We start from the raw sequence: 8,383 nt of genomic DNA, 5'->3' as shown, positions 1-8,383 counted from the left end.
TTCATGTAAAGTCCTGCAGGAGTTTAAGTTGCTTTGACTTGGAAATCATAAAGGGAGAATCAGCTTTTAGAACTCCATTGGTGCTTTTCCTGGTTGCCTTGGTCTCCCAGGCAGTATGAAATGAAAAATACTCTGTATTCCAATATTTGTCTGGAGTGGATTGATTAGGTAAGCTTTCGTTCTGGGTGTCACAGAACTGTATGCTGTGAGCCTGTATTGGAAAAGTGGTTTGAAATGCAAAGACCTTGCTTGTATGGATGGAGAAGGGAGTCACAGAAGTGTTCAGGCTGGAAAAGACCCTTGGGATCATCAAATCCAACCATTAACCCTACTCTACAAAATTCACCCCTAAACCATATCCCCAAGCACCACATCCCAACAACCTTTAAACACATCCAGGGTTGGTGACTCCACTGCCTCTCTGTGCCTGACCACTCTTGCAAGGAAAAAATTTGTCCTAATGTCCAGCCTAAACTTCTTGTGGTGCAGCTTGAGGCCATTCCTTCTTGTTCTGTCACTAATCACCTGTGAGAAGAGACCAGCCCCTACCTCTCTCTACAATGTCCTTTCAGGTAGTTGTAGAGAGTGATGAGGTCTCCTCTTAACTTCCTTTTCTTCAAACTAAACAGCCCCAACTCCCTTAATCACTCCTCATAAGATTTATTCTCCAGGCCCCTCAGCAGCTTCCTTGCCCTTGTCTTTGCACCTGCTCCAGCCCCTCAATGTCTTTCTTGCATGGAGGTGCCCAAACCTGAACCCAGCACTCAGGGGTGGCCTCACCAGTGCTGAGTACAGGGGGACAATCCCTGCCCTGCTCCTGCTGGTCACCCCATAGCTGATCCAAGCTGATGCCACTGGCTTCCTGTGCCACCTGGGCACACTCTGGCTCATGTTCAGCCTCTTGTCTGTCAGCACCCCCAGGTCCCTTTCTGCTGGACACCTTTCCAGCCACACTGCCCCAGGTCTGTAGTGCTTCCTGGGGTAGTTGTGGCCTAAGTGCAGGACCTGGTACGTGGCCTTGTTGAAGCTCATCCCATCCCCTGCTCAAATCTCTGAGCTGTTGTGGCAGTTTGAGGCTGTTGAAGAGTGATGTAACATCACAAGAGCAGGCTCTGCCAGTGCCCATGAGCTCACCTTCTATCAGTCAGGCTTTCCTGCTGTAAAGCTTTATAAATGTTTATTGTTCCACAGTGAATGTCAAAGGTTGGCTGCTTGGTAAATGGAAGCAATGATTATCTGGTTTATTGCTTGGTGTTGGTGATTGGGCATGGGTGATATTTACAAGAAGTCTGCATGTGTTTGAGGGCTGTGTTGAGTAGTAAGTCAGCAAAATGTGGTGTTTTGGTGGTGTGTTTTTTGGTTTTGTTTTGCTGGTAGAACACAAGAGAGTGTTTCTACTGCCACTGTTTGTATGGCAAGCAGTGGCTTACTGTTTTCTGCAGAGAAGGTCCATTCATGCTGCTTCACTCAGAGTGCTGCTGGTGTTGCTCAGCAGAAAGTGTAGGAACAGAGCAAGCTTCAAAGTCTAAACTGGAAGTCTTTTATGCATCTTATTCATGGGAAGTTGATTCCTTTCTGGCTCTCTCTCTCCATGTCTCAGTTTTCAGGTTGGTGAGCACAATGAAGTGGGGTGACTTTTCTTTGGGACTAGTAATCAAAACTGAGTAATTGGTCAAGTAGGATGAAGGACAGAAGAGTACTGAACAGAAAATTCTCATCTTTATCCAGTGGGTTATGCTTATACAACATGAAATATAAACTGCAGGTGGCTGCCCTTTCTGCAGGGAAGTGAAAATGAGCACTGTCCATTTGGGCTGCAGGTAAAGATCTAAAGTGCAGAGGCACTGAAAGCAAGGAGAAAGGAGCAGCCATTCTGGTCATACAGACAAGCAAGGGAAAGGAGGGGGAAAATGTGCCTCTCTGGTATGAACACAGTACCTAAGTGAAATTAACCTCCCAAATCTTTAGCTGTCTAATTCCTGGTGACTTCCATGCTGCTCTCCACTCCTTTATCCCAGTGGAGAGTGTGCAGGATGGTGAGGGATAGTCCATGTTCTTCCACCCCCACCAAGCAACGTGAAGAAAATGATGTGCTTGTGAGATGATGACACTTGAATCACCCAAAGACACCCTCCTTCTCCACAGCTGAGGAACACAAACCCTGGCTAACAGAGCTCTTCTCTAAGTCACAAGGATTTGTAACCTCACTCTTGTGTGTCCTTCCCAGTGGCAGGCAAGACCTAGGCTTCTTGTACCCTCAGCTGCATTTTATTTCCCAGGCTTTACACTGTCTTACAGAGTTGTTGATCTCAGAAATGGATTAGCTTGCTTGCTGAATTCAGAAGTGTAGCCACTCCTCACTGTCACAGATCTTACTTCCCCCATGTTCCATGGTCACTTTGTGTTTCTCTCTGCTGATGAGTGGCAGCTTGAGCAGGGATCTTTCCTCTCTCTCCTTGTCACTCAGTCCCTAGTAGCATACATTCCAAGCATCTGTCCAGAACAACTTCTGTTTCAGTCTGAGGCTGATGAGAGAGTGCTATGGCTGTCGTAGATGTTGAGGGGGAAAACACCTTGCAGGAGTGGGAATTCAGCCTGTGACCCCTAGAGCAGGAGCTGTTCTCTGCTGCAGAGGTTTATGCAGGCTTGTTTGTTGAGTATCACGTGACTGTGCTAGGAGGGCCTGCTGCTGATGGTATTGGCACTGGCAGCTCCCAGCTTGATGACAATGAAGCCAAAGAGTCCTTTGAAAACAGCTGATGTGACAGCAGTGGCATGTGTCTTGCAGTTTAGGCTCTCCTGCTCCTGTTTTGACTCAGCATTTGGGTTTCTTTCTTGTGCCAGTGCTCATTCTGAGAAACATGGAAGTGGATTTGGCTGGAGGGGGAGAGATTGCTTCCCTCACATCTGCATCTGTTTGCCTCTAGAAAGCAGAGAAGGCACCTTAAAAAAAAAAAAAAAAACAGCTCTTGCAGGTGTCTCAGGCTGAGCAGGCAAAAGGTTGCTCTTCAGGACCTTCTCCTGTTCAAGTGCTGGAAATTGCTTTTGTTGGTGTTGTGCCCTGCAGCAGTGACGTGTGTGGGAGCACTGCTGTAAGCACCTGACAAAGCAGCCATTAGTGATGTCAGGGACAAAACTGCTGAGTGTTTATGACACCAAGGTTCAACTTCCAAGGCTGTCCTTTGATGTCAGGCAGCAGTCTGTCAGCCATTGTAGGAAGGCTTCTTGAAGCTCTTTGCTGGTTCCTTAACCCAAGTAGAATTAGAATGTCATTCTGAAAATGTTAGAAATACACTCTCACTACATCTGCCTCTTTCAGAGTAGTTGCTATCATAGGAGCCAAAGGCTGAGAGAACTCCAAGTGTTGTGCTGTGATGGAAGGGAATTGCGTGGAGGCAAAGTGGGTAGAAAGTAGTGAGTAGAAAGTGGGAGTGTATGCAAAATGTGAGTTACTGTGACGGAATTATCACTTGCCCAACTTAAATGCCAGGCTTCTAGTTATGTGGTTGCCTGCTTCCCTCCATCTAAGCCACCTGGGATGGGGACAGGAATCCCTGAAGCAAAGACAGATCCTGCAGTTCGTGGCAGCAGTGGGAGACCCCCTGTTGTTTGTATGGGAGATGACAGAAGCACAGAATGGTAAGGGTTGGAAGGGGTCTCTGGAGATCAGAGTCCAACCCCCCTGCTAAAGCAGGTTCACCTAAAGCAGGTTGCACAGGAGCACATCCAGGTGGAGTTTGGAAGTCTTCAGAGAAAGAGAACATTTCTGGGCTGCCTGGTCCAATACTCCATCACCCTCAAAGTGAAGAATTTCATCCTTAAGTTCAAGTGACACCTCCTGCGCTATAGTTTGCTCCTTGTCCTATCACTGGCTACCACTGAAAATAGCCCAGCTCCATCCTCTCCACCTCCATGCTTTAGGTATTGATAAGCATTGATCAGATCCCCTCTCAGTCTTGTCTTTTCTGGGCTGAAGAGCTCCAGGTCTCTCAGCCTCTCTTCATACGAGAGGTGCTCCAGTGCCCTCATCATCATGGCCCTCCCTCCACTGGACTCTCTCCTGTCCCTCTCTGCCTACTAACCACACCCTAGGATGCCGTTGGCCTTCAAGAAATTAAATTCTGCAAAAACTACAACTTCCCTTCAAGAACCCAAAGAGAAAACCAAAGGAAACTTAATTCATGCCAGTCTGATGTAGCAATGCCAGAAGAGCAGGAGGTTTCCCATGGACAGAATGGGGTTTTCTCTTTGCCCTGGCTCTAATGCTACAGAGACAGAATTTTTAAGCTATCAAAAGACTCTGCCATTATGCAAGGGGGTGAGAAAAGTGAAACGTGATGATTGTGTCCATTTTTTTTCACCAGCTTTATATAGATATATTTTTTTTTAATTCCTTGTAATGTGTCCTGTCATGAATTGTGATATCAGAGGCTGCCAGATACCAACCCTTCTGAACTCAAAGAAAACTTTTCCACTGGCTCTAGTGGGAATTGGCTTCAGCTCCCTTGTGAGCTAGACAGTTTGTTCGTGAGCTAGACAGTTTGTTTTGATGGGTAAATTGCTGACTTAAAGGCCAAGTAATAACAGGAAAATAAAGCAGCTGACAAACTACAGAACAGAGGAGAATGTTAAAAATACACAAACTTCAGCCTGCAGCTTTCACTTTGGCTGTGTTTCTTAGCTTCTAAATGCTTGCTGCTTGCAATCTCCTTTGCTAGAACTGTGTTTCAGAAGGCTCTTCAGGATTACTTCACTCTCCTTTGCTAGAACTGTGTTTCAGAAGGCTCTTTAGAATTGTTTCACTGTCTATTACTAGAACTGTGTTTCAGAGGGCTGTTCAGAATTGTTTCACTATTACTAGAACTGTGTTTCAGAAGGCTCTTCAGAATTGTTTCACTATTCCTAGAACTGTGTTTCAGAAGGCTCTTCAGAATTGTTTCACTGTCTATTACTAGAACTGTGTTTCAGAAGGCTCTTTAGAATTGTTTCACTGTCTATTACTAGAACTGTGTTTCAGAAGGCTCTTCAGAATTGTTTCACTATTCCTAGAACTGTGTTTCAGAAGGCTCTTCAGAATTGTTTCACTGTCTATTACTAGAACTGTGTTTCAGAAGGCTCTTTAGAATTGTTTCACTGTCTATTACTAGAACTGTGTTTCAGAAGGCTCTTCAGAATTGTTTCACTATTCCTAGAACTGTGTTTCAGAAGGCTCTTCAGAATTGTTTCACTGTCTATTACTAGAACTGTGTTTCAGAAGGCTCTTTAGAATTGTTTCACTGTCTATTACTAGAACTGTGTTTCAGAAGGCTCTTCAGAATTGTTTCACTATTCCTAGAACTGTGTTTCAGAAGGCTGTTCAGGATTATTTCACTCTTCTTTCCTAGAACTGTGTTTCAGAAGGCTCTTCAGGATTATTTCACTCTCCTTTCCTAGAACTGTGTTTCAGAAGGCTCTTCAGGATTCAAACTAGTGATGTAAGGTGACTGGGTAAAGAGCATGTAGGAACAGAAGGCAAGTGAGCTACCAGACAAGGCTCCTTGTCTCAGATGAGCAGCTAGCTAGGTGGTAGCTTCTCTGAAAGCATTCTGTCCATGGCTGCAAAGTAATACCAGGAATGTCACCTCAGGTTACTGTTGTTGAATCTCTGTTTTGACACAAACAGCTCCACTGGGCAGGGGAGGAGCAACAGGCCTACAAGAAAGTTGGGGAGGGACTTCTTGGGAGGTCAGGTAGTGATAAGACTAGGGGGAATGGATCAAAACTAGACATGGGTAGATTCAGATTGGATGTTAGGAAGAAGTTCTTTACCATGTGGGTGGTGAGACACCAGGTTGCTCCAGCCTCATCCCTGGAGGTTTTTAAGGCCAGGCTGAATGTGGCTGTGAGCAACCTGCTGTAGTGTGAGGTGTCCCTGCCCATGGCAGGGGGGTTGGAACTGGATGATCCTCGAGGTCCCTTCCAACTCTAACAATTCTGTGATTCTAAGTGGGCTTTTGTTTGAATTCTCTCTGTTTCTGGTACTATCAGACTCTGGGACTCCTCTGTAGGACCTTTCTAAACAAGAGAATCTGGCAGCTTCCTCCTTTCAGTAAATACTAGAGCTCTCCTAGATTCATGAATGGTTTGGGTTCGAAGACACCCTAATGATCACCCAGTTCCAACCCCCTTGCCATGAGCAGGGACACCTCCCACCAGCCCAGGTTGCTCAAGACCTCATCCAACCTGGCCTTGGACACCTCCAGGGAGGGGACATCCACAGCCTCCTTGGGCAACCTGTTCCAGTGTCTCACCACCCTCAGTGTAAAGAATTTCTTCCTATCGTGCAGTCTCAATCTGCCCTCCTCAAGCTTCCACCCATGCCCTCTCATCCCATCACTCCAAGCCCTTGTCGAAAGTCCCTTTCCTGCTTTCACGTAGCCCCCTCAGGTACCGGCAGGCTGCGCTTAGCTCTCCCTGGAGCCTGCTCTTCTCCAGGCTGAACACCCCCAGCTCCCTCAGCCTGTCCTCATACCAGACTGCTCCAGCACCCTGATCATTTTGGTGGCCCTCCTGTGGGCCAGCTCCATCAGGTCCATGTCCTTCCTGCGTTGAGGACTCTCAAGCTGTATCCTCCTACCTTGCTTCTGTTGACCAATGCTTTGCTGCCTCAAGAGTGTTAATCCATTGGGTTTTTATTTTCCTTCCCTGTCCGCTTCCTTTTTGTGCCAGTTGTGTTACTTTGCTTTCTGCCAGCAGAAAGCAGAGGTGACAGGTTGCTTGGGTCACAGGCTGGGTGGCATGCACCAGAACTGTCCTGAGAGTTGCTTGAAGACTTGGCCTTGTGCAAGAGACGTTGCCTTAGCTTTGCTGACCTAAATTTGCTTCCCCAACCAGGAAAAGGGAAAACTTGTGAGACACACACCAGAGAAACCTGGTTTCTTGCTTGGCTGCTTTTTACCCTCCACTGATTTGAGCCCAGATTGCTCACATCCAGTCTGCCACACTAACGAGGTGAGGAACTCTGTCAGTCTTGTCCTTTATACACAGGCTCTCACCTGTGAGCTCTGCAGCTTCCACTGAAGAAGTCACCACCCTCAGATGTCCCCTGTTGCTGGAGCTGAGTACTGGGGCAGCTGAAAGTGTGCCTTCTGTTTCCTCCAGGGTGGTTTTTTGCATCCTTAAGGAGACAGCTGTCTCTCAGAATCCATGATTGCACCAAGGGGCTGAGTTTGGAACTGTGAGAGCAGAGCAAGTTGACTCATGTTTGCTGTTGTGTCTGTGGCTGCTAAAGTGCAGTTAAATCTCTTGTGGTGGCTCCTTTGAGGAGTGTTCCTACAGGGCCTTGTTCCATCAAAGTGTGTTGTTTTGAGTCTCTGAAAAGCCTGAGGACAGCAGTGAGGCAGTAACACAAAGAAGTGGTGAAGAACATCAGGTTTTTCTGCTGCTCTGCTGCTGCCATTTGAACAGATGTGGTTCAGGTGCTGGTCAGGCTGTAATTTTACAGAAGTAGAGTTTGCTTCAGATATTATTTGGCATGTGTGAAAAGTGTCCTGTACCTCTTGTAATTGTCCCACGTGCTCTAGAAGAACCAGAGACAATGCTCACTGCTGTGCCTCTCAGCAGCGTGTTCACAGGCTCACAGGATGTTAGGGGTTGGAAGGGACCTCCAAAGATCATTGAGTCCAACCCCCCTGCCAGAGCAGGACCATAGAATCTAGCACAGGTCACACAGGAATGCATCCAGATGGGGCTTGAAAGTCTCCAGAGAAGGAGACTCCACAACCTCTCAGGGCAGCCTGTTCCAGTGCTCTGTGACCCTCCCAGTGAAGAAGTTCCTCCTCATGTTGAGGTGAAACCTCCTGTGCTGGAGTTTCCATCCATTGCCCCTTGTCCTATCCCAGGGTGCAAGTGAGCAGAGCCTGTCCCCCCCTATTGACCCCCAGCCCTCAGATAGTTATAAACATTTATTAATTCCCCTCTCAGTCTTCTCCACACTAAGCAGCCCCAGGGCTCTCAGCCTCTCCTCACAGGGCAGTGCTCCAGTCCCTTCATAATCCTTGTAGCCCTCTGTTGGACTCTCTCCAGCAGATCCCTGTCCCTCTTGAACTGGGGAGCCCAGAACTGGATGCAATATTCCAGGTGAGGTCTCACCAGGGCAGAGCAGAGGGGGAGGAGAACCTCCCTTGACCTGCTGGACACACTCCTCCTAATGCACCCCAGGATCCCATTGGCTCTCTTGGCCACCAGAGCACATTGCTGTCCCATGCAGAACTTGTCCACCAGCACTCCCAGGTCCTTCTCCACAGGGCTGCTCTCTAGGTGTTCATGAGGCATCTCTTTTGTGTCTAATGATTAATTCAAATACCCTGCTTGAGTCCTGGTGTTCATCTTGTTCTTCTGGTTT

This window comes from Indicator indicator, chromosome 3 (assembly GCF_027791375.1).
Source record: "Indicator indicator isolate 239-I01 chromosome 3, UM_Iind_1.1, whole genome shotgun sequence".
Lineage (NCBI taxonomy): Eukaryota > Metazoa > Chordata > Aves > Piciformes > Indicatoridae > Indicator > Indicator indicator.
This window is presented reverse-complemented; position numbering follows the sequence as displayed.